General features: G+C 38.9%; 1 non-coding gene and 1 pseudogene across 1 annotated transcript; one reads left to right on the forward strand and one right to left on the reverse strand.

Annotated features, from left to right (window-relative positions):
- The first annotated feature begins 452 nt into the window (after positions 1 to 452).
- On the forward strand, positions 453 to 559 carry LOC145044691 (small nucleolar RNA R71). Its single transcript, XR_013681636.1, has one exon. It is a non-coding gene; the product is annotated as a small nucleolar RNA R71 (small nucleolar RNA).
- An 11,111-nt stretch (positions 560 to 11,670) lies between these two features.
- On the reverse strand, positions 11,671 to 11,788 carry LOC145044785 (5S ribosomal RNA; annotated as a pseudogene).
- Positions 11,789 to 12,489: the final 701 nt, after the last annotated feature.

A 12,489-nucleotide genomic window follows, 5' to 3' on the forward strand; every position in this document is an offset into this window, starting at 1 on the left:
TGTAGTTCTGATTGAATGATCGTGGACTATTTTGGAATTGCCATAACTGTGCACTTGATTATTTTCCTTTTGACTTCTCATGCACTCATCTGCAATGTGTCCTGAATCTCCACAGCTTACACATATCTTTTGTGCCTGCGAAAAAAAACTCACCTTTCTATTTGCCTAGACTAGAGAGTAGTAAGTCAAATTTTTTACTTAACGAGTTAATATCATATTTGACTTCCTTTTTCTAGTTTTTGTCAAGTCCAACTAATGCAGCAGATGAAGTTGGAGTGTCCCGTTTCTTAGCTGAGTAATTGGTTTTTGAATCATGATTCAACTGCTCTAAGAATCGCCAAGCATCTTCACTATCTTGCATCATGATAGTGCCGCCAGACGATGCATTAATCATGGTTTGATTGGCAATGTTGACACCATCATAAAAGAAACGTACTAGTTGCCAACGGGGAAATTCATGATGGGGACATGAACGCAACAGTTCCTTGAGGTGTTCAAATGCATCATGAAATTCTTTATTGGGTTTTTGTGAAAAACCTTGTATTGCTTTCCTTATTTCCGTTGTTTTACTCGCAGGGTAAAACTCTTGCAAAAAATTAGTTTTTAATTGTTCCCAAGTAGTAATACTATGGGGGCAAGAGAAGTGAACCAATACATAACGTTTTCTTTTAAAGTGAACGGAAATAAGTGAAGTCTAAAGGAATCTCTATTAATTACTCACGGAGTATTCACGTTAGCAATTGCAAGGAACTCATAGAGGTGATTGTATGGATCATCAATTTTATGGTCTCGAAAGACGGGTAAGAAACTAATTAGTTGTCACCTTAGTTCCGCATGATGCTCATTTCCTTCCTCGAAGAGTATAGGTGAAGCATCATCATACTCTCCCAGCTAAAAATGAGATGCCATAGATTGTCTGTTAGGTTACGGAAAGTAAAGATTAGGGAATTGGTTACCTTCGTTGTAGTATCCTCCATTTGCATTGTTGAATCTACCATTTGGATTCCTTCAGTATTGATTCCCAAAGCCTTGATTTCTGAACACATGATTGTAGTCATTATTGCCACCATTATAGAAATTTTGGTTGTTCCAGTTATTGTTGTAGTTCCCGTTTCCACCCCAATTTCCTTGATTCCACCTATTACCACCGTTGTGGTTCTGATTCTAACCAATTCCATTGTCACTTCCATCATCAAAATCCCAATCATCCTCGTTACCGCCATCACCACCATTACCAAATTGAGGACCAACATTTCTAGGATTTTGATTTTGATTTTTAACATTACCACCGTTGTGGTTTCCCACATTGCCTCCCATATTATGAGCCTAATTTCCTCCGTTTCCACCGTTTTGGACATGGTTGTTTGTATTCGGTTGTGGTTGTACTGGTTGGATGATTGGTGCATCGACATTGTTGTTGTTTGGGAATTGAGGAGCTAGTGGTGGAACTATTTGTGGAGGATTTTTTACTGCATCCTTATGCCCCTCGACCACATCTTCCATGACAACATTATCTATACTCATATTGTTGATGTTCCTTCTAAAAACCCGATTTGAGCAAGCTGTTCATTCGATTTCTGAATCAAATGCAAGCGGTGAAGAGCGTCCGCTATGTCTTGTATGCATGCACTGGTGTGCTTGCACAACACAAATAAAAAAACATGAAATTCATACAAAAAATACAAATGAAAATAAAAGACTATGACTACTTAAACACAATAGTTCAAGTGCACAATCTCTGGGGAAACAGCGCCAAATTTTGATCAAGGTCTAATCCACGAGGAGTTCGTTGTTAAACCTTTTGTTAAAATAGTCAAATGGAAAAACTAATGCTTGCAATTTTCGCGAATGCAAATTAAACTAAAATAAACTAAACAACTAGAAACTTTATGTTGCAAAGGTTGTTAAACACAAATACTATAAATGTGAAAACAAGGTACTTCCATGTCAATTGTGGACAGTTTAGATTCACACACTTTCTTCCCTAGAACCCTAATTCAATTACTTAGATGCAATTGGGATTTATTAACTTGTAATAGATAGTTTTGGGCACACGATATGTTCATTCAACTAGTTGTCTTACTCCTTATGTCTAAATGGAATAGGAACAATTAGTGAACAAGCAATAAAATGTCTTACAACAACCTATTACCGCATTAAAATTCAATATCATAAGTTGGATTAATATATGTTGATTCAATCACTTGTATTTGTTCCTAAACTTTTTGAAAACGCCGTTCCAACACGGGGACGCCCCTAAAACACCAAGAATTCCTAATGGACGTCTTAGATGCCATGTAAGACGCTGACGGGATCCTCCCTTTTTCCTGCTCCGAAAATTTGCCCAGATGCTGATTGTTTGAGTTGGACGTCCTAGGGGATGTCTTAGACGCCCGTAGGCGTCCTTCACCTTTCGTGCATGTTTTGGTGATCAAAATGACATAACTAGCAGAAACACAAAACATGAAAGTTGTAGAAAATCTTGTCTTGTTTCCAGAAATTCTTTACTCACATCAATCGGAGCTCAATAACTTGGGATATGATCAAAACATTAAAGCATGGACGATTTTCCCCAGCAACATTTCTTTATTCTTTTAGCAATTCGTTTTACTTGCAGGTTACCCCACTTTTAGTACAATATATTGACCTTCATATGAAGTTCAACAACTCATCAAAAAGTAGTGCCATTCTTTGACAATTATACATCAATTCAACAGATTTATGACAATTTAGTACATTTTTAAAATAGACTTATCACCTTCAACCTGCAAGTACAGTGAAGAAAACTCACCTTACAGACTGAATAGTAGTTGATGAGGTCCTGACACCGAATCTCAACTCAAACTATCACCTATCCACCCAAATGACCAATCAAAATCAAAATCCCAAAATACCCTTTAGATCAAACTTGGTCAAAGTCAAAGTCAAATTGGTCAAACCAAATAAGTCAACTGAGTCAACCCAGGCGAGTCAACCCAACTGAGTTAACTCGACCGAATTGACCCAATGCAAGTACATGGGGCATACACCGAAGGTACGCTGGGCGTACTCGAGTCCTCGCATGTTGATCACCATTAGGATGGTTGACCTCGTATGAAGGGCGTACTCTGAGTACACGGGGCCTACTCCTAGGAAATTCAAAACTCATTAAGTGCTTAATGGCTTAAGCACTTACGTCCATATTTCAGATCCATGGCTAAAATACAAGAGTCATAAAGTTTCCAACTTTATGACTTTGCATGCCCATTAAGTTCTTAACTCGACTTCTTAATGCATTAAGACATTCTACAAGATGCATGGAGCAAAATCAACCATTTGAAACCCATTTTTATGACTCAAGACCCTACCAATGGTCTGAAAGGATAACTTAATGCATCAAGAGCATTCTTTGTTCATGAAACACCATAGTTGAGACAAAAAGAACCTAAAACTAACCCAAAACAAGATCTACAAGAAACAACACCAAGTTCAGAACTTGATACCTCAAAATGGTGCCAAAAGGTAGTATGATTATGGATCTAGAGAGCTTCACTCCTTCAAGGTGGTCTTTTATTCCTTCCTTCTTCTTCAAAAGCACCAAAACACACACAATCCTTAATAGGGCATTATGGTTGCAAACACGTACGAGAGGGTGAAAGTTGATAAGGTGAGGAAAAAAAATTAGGCTATAAAGGGGTTTAAATATGAGCCAAACCCTAAAAATTAGGGTTTGCATGATGTGCGCGTATGCCCCGCATACCTATGTGTGACATCCCCAATTTCTCAGCCAGAAAAGACTGATTTGTTTATGCTTTGTTTTTAAAATCAGAGTAATCTTTTAAAGAAAACAGTTGCGGAATTTGTTCCCAAAACTAAATATGATAAAAATTATCAAAGCATTTCTTTAAAGAAATGTATTTTCATTATATAACAAAATCTCGGGATGTCATGTTCCGATACAGACACATAAGCATAAACAGAACTTACATTATTTACACTAAAGATTTTACATCTCCTTTAATCTGTCCGTGAAATATATCTTCGTATCGATACCTGTGATACAAAGAAAACTGAATGGGTCAGGCTTGGGAGCCTGGTGAGCATATAGGGTTTTCAACCCACAATAATATAATTATTATATTCAACCATCAAACAATCAACCCAATTACCCATCCCCATTATCTTATTTATTTCTTAGGATTTTACCCTAGGAATTCAACTACCCGTCATTTATTCATTCCTAAGGATTGACCTAAGGAATTAGCACAAAATCTATTGCTACAGAAGGCGCATCTACCAACATCATCCTTTAAGCGCCTCTGCCAGGATTACGTCATACACTATGAGGCGCGTCTGCCAGGTTTATGACATTCTCTTTTAGGCCCATCTGCCAACATTATCCTATATACGCATCTGCAAGGATTATCCTATAAGCGCATCTACTAGTATTATGACATTCTCTATTTGGCGCATCTACCGACATTATCGTATAAGCGCATCTGCTAGGATTATGACATTCACTACTTGATGCATCTACCGATATTATTCTTAAGCGCATCTTTCATACCTCATCATTTTATCACATACCAACTATCTCATCTACCTATGTTTTACCCAACATATTTATAGATATAAAATACATATATACAGTTTAACTCATTTAAAAACTGTATAAAACATCCATTCCACACTCATCTCAAATAAACAACAATATATAAACACATAACACGTATTTTATAACAAATACTTCATATACTTAATACATTCAAACAATACTTGTATTATACCCGTGTTTATGAAAGGGACTATACACCCACACATATAAACAACTTTATATTATACACATAGCACATATTTCATAGAAAATACTTAATATTTATGCATTAGAAGAAGGTAACCACACACTCACTTGATCAGAAGATGATCGGACAGCACTACGACTTGTAGAAGTAGTATTCTTCGGTAGATCTGGAAGATCTTCACAAAAACCGGAATCCTTGCGGGTAGAGCTTCGGCTTGGGAATTTCACTTCTCGGGATCTTCGGGGCCTCGAGACTTGCTTCGGGGCTCGGGAATGATACCGGGGCTTCGGGATAATTCTTGCACAAAAAACGATGCAAAAACGCGAGAGAAAGAGAAGAAATGAGCAAAAGAATTCGCTGCCCTCGACATCCTTTTATAGGGGGCTGTAACTCGAATTACGCTGGGCATAATTCTATGTTACGTTGGGCGTAATGTGGATAAGCCCGGTGACTACCCCCCTTTGGATAATATCCGAATTTTTATTTAAATTAAATACTTTAATTATTTAAGAAACTTCAAAAATTCATATCTTCTTCATACGAGCTCCGTTTTCGACGTTACTTGTATCCCCACGTAGGCGAGACTACGATCTACAACTTTCGTTTAGACTCCGTTGGCTAATTTTGATTTATTTTTATTATTTATTTTTAGTAGGCCAGGACAGGAAAACTCCGTTATAAATTCATAACTTCTTCATCTAATATCCGTTTTCGCCTATATTTTTATCGTTTCACTACTATTAACGAGATATTCGATTCTCATTTAGATTGTTTCTGCTAAAAGCCGCTCGATCTCAAATCGAGTATTCGGGCTGCTTACCGCCAAGTCGAAACTTAGAAAAATCATAACCTCCTCATACGAAGTCAGATTTGGACGTTCTTTTTATGCACGCTCATGGTTTAACGAACTCTACGACTTTCGTTTAGATTGCTAAGTCTAAATATCACTCTAACGTAAATTCACTTTTTACGTCATTCAGCGTCGTGTCGGTTTGTCGCGAAACTTCGACAGATCATAACTTCTTCGTTATAACTTGGATTTTGGCGTTCTTTATATGGACGGAAACCTTGTGACATATACTACAACTTGGTTAAGCTTAATCCTTCTAAATAATCTTCCATCAAAAAGTCAATTTTGATGCTTATCGTCTCTAAATTGACTAGCCCGAATCTACGGGCGTTACAATTATCTCCCCCTTAGGATGATTACGTCCCGGAATCATCAATGAAACAGGACTTGCTTAATGATTCCACATGTTATTTCTTCATGTTAGGTAATAACCGTAACTTCTATGTTTCCTCGAAAGAGTATTTATCTCCGTGGCTTTCTTGACCGCAGACGATGCCCAATCTTGCGTCTGCTTTTCGTACTATGTTGTACTCTCAATCGTAACCTCCAAGTTACAAAATAAGTCCTTATTGTGGACTCATTCTTCTTCTCAGGATAAACACTTTCCTTTATCTATTGTAACAGACCGATGGGTCGTACTCTACTGACCTCTCATCGCACGATGCGACGCTTAGACTCGGTCTTTTTAAAGTTAAATTCCAGAACGGAATATACCTTCCTTCATATTCTAATGTGATATAATCACATTTCAGCATGTAGCATTTCTAGCTATAAACTTTATGAACAACGAGTGCGATACCAATGATCGCATTAACTTCAATCTTCTGACTTACGTCAGATGTTACTTCGAACTTGGTTCTCTGAACCACGTAACATACCCACCGTAGTCAGACTCAATTTGAATATGACCACTAGGGTCGGAATAACAATCATCTTACTAGTCACTACCGAAACAAAGGTAATGACACATTTGAACAAAACGGAATCAATTACTAGCTTATTGGTAACCTTGTGACTTTCCCTGATCCAAGTGCGAGTCATGTGCTTCCGGTAGTATATGCATCTACTACCTTTCACATCTACTCATACTCGTCCCAAGTATTGTCTCGCAGTCGACCAAGTCATCATACAAGAAAATCATACAATCATTCAACACACCAGATAATAAAACTAGGGTTTATATTACTTTCTTGAAACTATTACACAAAAGTTCAAGTTCACCCTATACTATGCCTCTAATAGGTTATACCATAAGTTACTATTCACACTGCTTCTTCATAACTTGATCTTTGGATATAAAATCCTCATTCCTGATTCCTTACATTGCCATTTGTTTCATCAAGGATCATTTGAAATGCTCTTGCCTTTGTCCTTGGCGGTGCCTCTAACCTTGCTGCTGGATTTTTCCTAGGGAAGTCTTACTTGAAGTGCCCCTCTTCATTACATTCGTAACACACCTTTTTGTTGAATATACATTCATCAGCGTAGTGCCCATGCTTTCCATACTTGAAACATGTCACCTCCACGCCACATTTTCCCGAGTGCTTCTTCTTGCACTTATCGCACCACCTTGCTTCATCTCTTCCTCCTCCTCCAGGCTTCGAGAATTTTCTTTTCTCATTAGAACCTGAAGTTCCTTCCAACTTTCGCTTCTCGCCAACTTCTACCTTGTTGGCGGTCCTCCCGTTGATCATATTCTCAACAGACTTGGCAGCCCAAATAGTTGCCTCTAGAGTAGGTGCTTGACGCACTAGCACTGCATACTCCCATGGGAGTCCCTTTGCGTAACGGTCGAATTTTGTCAACTCGTCTGGGACGATGCACAAAGCAAACTCCATCTTGTCTAAGAAGGAATTAGTGTATTCATCCACTGACATGTTGTCTTTCTTCAGTATCAGAAATTTGTTCTCCAACTCTAGCAGGTTTTGGGCCGAGCAGAACTTGCGCTTGAATTGCACCAAGAACTCTGCCCAAGACAGTTGCAGTGGCTCGTTAGGGCTTAGGGTCTTCCCCAGAGTGTTCCACCAGCGAATAGCGCCACCTCTGAACTGACGCACTGCAAATATGGTTTGTAACTTGCCCTTGCAACCACACGCCATGAAGGCTAGCTCCATTTCTGATATCCAATCCATAACTTTGATCGGATCTTCCTTTCCAGTGAAGGTCGATGGTTTGCAAGTTAAAAAATCCTTATACTTGCATCCCATTCCATCATTCCTTACATTCTGGTTGTTTTGCCTAACTATCGGTGGGTTGGCTTGACCAACAGATCCACTGAAGTTTCCACCTTCCGAGTGCCCTTCATTCACTTCGGGCTCTTCCAATTGAATTAACAGTTCTTCACGATTCTGTTGAAGCAAACGTCTCGTTTCATCCATATGACGATCCAACATCGTCTGAATCATCAATTGTACACCAGCCATTGTTATCGGCTCAGGTGTTGCTGCTATGACAAGTATTTGTTCAATCACTGGTGGTTGATTCCTGTTTTCATCAGCATTTCCAACTCCACTTCTTGCTCTCACCATTTTTGATCTATACACCGAATAAGGTGAAATTAGATCCTTATTCACGATAGATATTCAAATCATCCTTATCACTCCGAAACGTTTACATGCTAGTTCTAATATTGTAGACGTACACTTAGAATCCTATCCATATAAGGTTTCCAGATCCGGTCGGCAACAAACCATAGATCTGAACAAATAATATCATATATGGCAACATATAACATTTAGCACATAAAAGCATTTTAGGCAACTTTCCTAAAATAAACTAGTGCTCGTGTCTAAAACATAACAGACACACATCTCAAAATTTCACTTAGCATTTTATGTTTAAGTCTAGAAATCCTACAAATTCTTAGTTTGCTTAAACTAATGCTCTGATACCAACTGTGACATCTCCAATTTCTCGGCCAGAAAAGACCAATTTGTTTATGCTTTGTTTTTAAAATTAGAGTAATCTTTTAAAGAAAACAGTTGCGGAATTTGTTCCCAAAACTAAGTATGATAAAAATTATCAAAGCATTTCTTTAAAGAAATGTATTTTCATTATATAACAAAATCTCGGGATGTCATGTTCCGATACAGACACATAAGCATAAACAGAACTTACATTATTTACACTAAAGATTTTACATCTCCTTTAATCTGTCCGTGAAATATATCTTCGTATCGATACCTGTGATACAAAGAAAACTGAGTGGGTCAGACTTGGGAGCCTGGTGAGCATATAGGGTTTTCAACCCACAATAATATAATTATTATATTCAACCATCAAACAATCAACCCAATTACTCATCCCCATTATCTTCTTTATTTCTTAGGATTTTACCCTAAGAATTCAACTACCCGTCATTCATTCATTCCTAAGGATCGACCTAAGGAATTAGCACAAAATCTATTGCTACATAAAGCGCATCTACCAACATCATCCTTTAAGCACCTCTGCCAGGATTATGTCATACACTATGAGGCGCGTCTGCCAGGTTTATGACATTCTCTTTTAGGCCCATCTGCCGACATTATCCTATATACGCATCTGCAAGGATTATCCTATAAGCGCATCTACTAGTATTATGACATTCTCTATTTGGCGTATCTACCGACATTATCGTATAAGCGCATCTGCTAGGATTATGACATTCACTACTTGATGCATCTACCGATATTATTCTTAAGCGCATCTTTCATACCTCATCATTTTATCACATACCAACTATCTCATCTACCTATGTTTTACCCAACATATTTATAGATATAAAATACATATATACAGTTTAACTCATTTAAAAACTGTATAAAACATCCATTCCACACTCATCTCAAATAAACAACAATATATAAACACATAACACGTATTTTATAACAAATACTTCATATTTATGTGTTAGAAGAAAGTAACTACACATTCACCCAAACATATACTTAATACATTCAAACAATACTTGTATTATACCCGTGTTTATGAAAGGGACTATACACCCACACATATAAACAACTTTATTTTATACACAAAGCACGTATTTCATAGCAAATACTTAATATTTATGCGTTAGAAGAAGGTAACCACACACTCACTTGATCAGAAGATGATCGGACAGCACTACGGCTTGTAGAAGTAGTATTCTTCGGTAGATCTGGAAGATCTTTACAAAAACCGGACTCCTTGCGGGCACAGCTTCGGCTCAGGAATTGCACTTCTCGGGATCTTCGGGGCCTCGAGACTTGCTTCGGGGTTCGGGAATGATACCGGGGATTCAGGATAATTCTTGCACGAAAAACGATGCAAAAACGCGAGAGAACGGGAAGAAATGAGCAAAAGAATTCGCTGCCCTCGACATCCTTTTATAGGGGGCTGAAACTCGAATTACACTGGGAGTAATGTGGATAAGCCCGGTGACTCCACCCCCCCTTTAGATAATATCTGAATTTTTATTTAAATTAAATACTTTAATTATTTAAGAAACTTCAAAAATTCATATCTTCTTCATACGAGCTCCGTTTTCGACGTTACTTATATCCCCACGTAGGCGAGACTACGATCTACAACTTTCGTTTAGACTCCGTCGGCTAATTTTGATTTATTTTTATTATTTATTTTTAGTAGGCCAGGACAGGAAAACTCCGTTATAAATTCATAACTTCTTCATCTAATATCCGTTTTCGCCTATATTTTTATCGTTTCACTACTATTAACGAGATATTCGATTCTCGTTTAGATTGTTTCTGCTAAAAGCCGCTCGATCTCAAATCGAGTATTCGGGCTGCTTACCACCAAGTCGAAACTTAGAAAAATCATAACTTCCTCATACGAAGTCAGATTTGGACGTTCTTTTTATGCACGCTCATGGTTTAACGAACTCTACGACTTTCGTTTAGATTGCTAAGTCTAAATATCACTCTAATGTAAATTCACTTTTTACGTCATTCAGTGTCGTGCCGGTTTTGTCGCGAAACTTCGACAGGTCATAAATTCTTCGTTTTAACTTGGATTTTGGCATTCTTTATATGAATGGAAACCTTGTGACATATACTACAACTTGGTTAATATTAATCCTTATAAATAATCTTCCATCAAAAAGTCATTTTGATGCTTATCGTCTCTAAATTGACTAGCCCGAATCTACGGGTGTTACACTATGTATGCCCTGCCTACTAAGGCACACCTCAGTACGCTAAGCGTACACATGTACGCTTGGTGTACTCCTAAACCCCCCCAAATTACGAAATTGTCACTAGGGCTTCCCATGCACACTTCTTTCTACTTAGGGACCCAAAATGCAACATAATAAAATTATAGATCACATTGGAAGTAGAGATAATTGTCCCCATGCATGGAGAGGGTAGTTTGCTAGTGGTCATAATGGATCACATTCGTTGGTATTAGAGGTTGTTGCTTCCTAAGATTTATGAATTTAGCATGATTTTTTTGGGGTTGCAGGTTCCAACAACGACATCAATATTCTTGATCAGTGACCAATATTCAACGATATTTTGTCAGGAAAGGCACCAGATGCTCCTTTCATAGTGAATGTAAAGGAATATAAGTTTGTGTATTACCTTTTCGATGACAAGAAGTAGCATGTAAGGATGCTCCTTTCAAGAGAAAACAAGAAGCAGCACGTAAGGACGTGAAATGTGTTTTTGGAGTTTCAAACTCGAAGTGGCACATAGTATGTAACCCCCCCCCCTCTGGCACGTACCACAATATTGTCCGCTTTGGGCCACTCGGCACGAGGACTTCCCAGGGGGTCACCAATCCTGGTACTACTTCCACCCGAGCACGCTTAACTGCAGAGTTCTTATGGGACCTGCTACCCTCACGGCTTTAAAACGTGTTGTGATAGAAAGGTATCCACACCCCTTATAAGGAATGCTTAGTTCTCCTTCCCAGCCGATGGGGATCAGATCTAGCCCACATTCACCCCCCATTATAGGGTTCGACATCCCCGTCGAACACATCGAACCGTGCCCTAGCTCTGATACCATTTGTAACACCCCCCTCTGGCACGTATCACAATATTGTCTACTTTAGGCTACTCGGCACGAGGACTTCCCAGGAGGTCACCCATCCTAGTACTACTCCCGCCCAAGCACGCTTAACTGCAGAGTTCTTATGGGATCTGCTGCCCTCACGGCTTTAAAACACGTTGTGATAGGGAAGGTATCCACACCCCTTATAAGGAATGCTTAGTTCTCCTTCCCAGCCGATGTGGGATCAGATCTAACCCACTTTCACCCCCCATTATAGGGTTCGACGTCCCCGTCGAACACATCGACCCGTGCCCTAGCTCTGATACCATTTGTAACATCCCCCTCTGGCACGTATCACAATATTATCCGCTTTGGGCCACTCGGCACGAGGACTTCCCAAGGGGTCACCCATCCTGGTACTACTCCTGCCCGAGCTCGCTTAACTGCAGAGTTCTTATGGGATCTGGTGCCGTCACGGCTTTAAAACGTGTTCTGATAGAAAGGTATCCACACCCCTTATAAGGAATGCTTAGTTCTCCTTCCCAGTTGATGTGGGATCAGATCTAACCCACACTAGATACAAAGTGTGTTAGATCTGATCCCACATCGGCTGGTGTCACACCCCAAAACCACGAATGGCGGAAACATTCAGGGGTGGAGGACGTCATGTACAGTATCACAACAGTGTAATATAATAAACAAGCAACAACATCATCCATTGCATTATAAGTAAAGTTTTAATACATGTGTGTTTCTTTCATTGTAGTACGACACCAAAAATATACAATCAAAATAAAAGACGAGACTTGTCTGCTCCTTCTTCTCAAAACCTGGCCTCCGTACCTGTCTACTGATGACCTGAGAATACAAGTTATTTTGA

The sequence above is a fragment of the Lactuca saligna genome, chromosome 4 (genome assembly GCF_052625555.1).
Source record: "Lactuca saligna cultivar CGN05327 chromosome 4, ASM5262555v1, whole genome shotgun sequence".
NCBI classification, from domain to species: domain Eukaryota; kingdom Viridiplantae; phylum Streptophyta; class Magnoliopsida; order Asterales; family Asteraceae; genus Lactuca; species Lactuca saligna.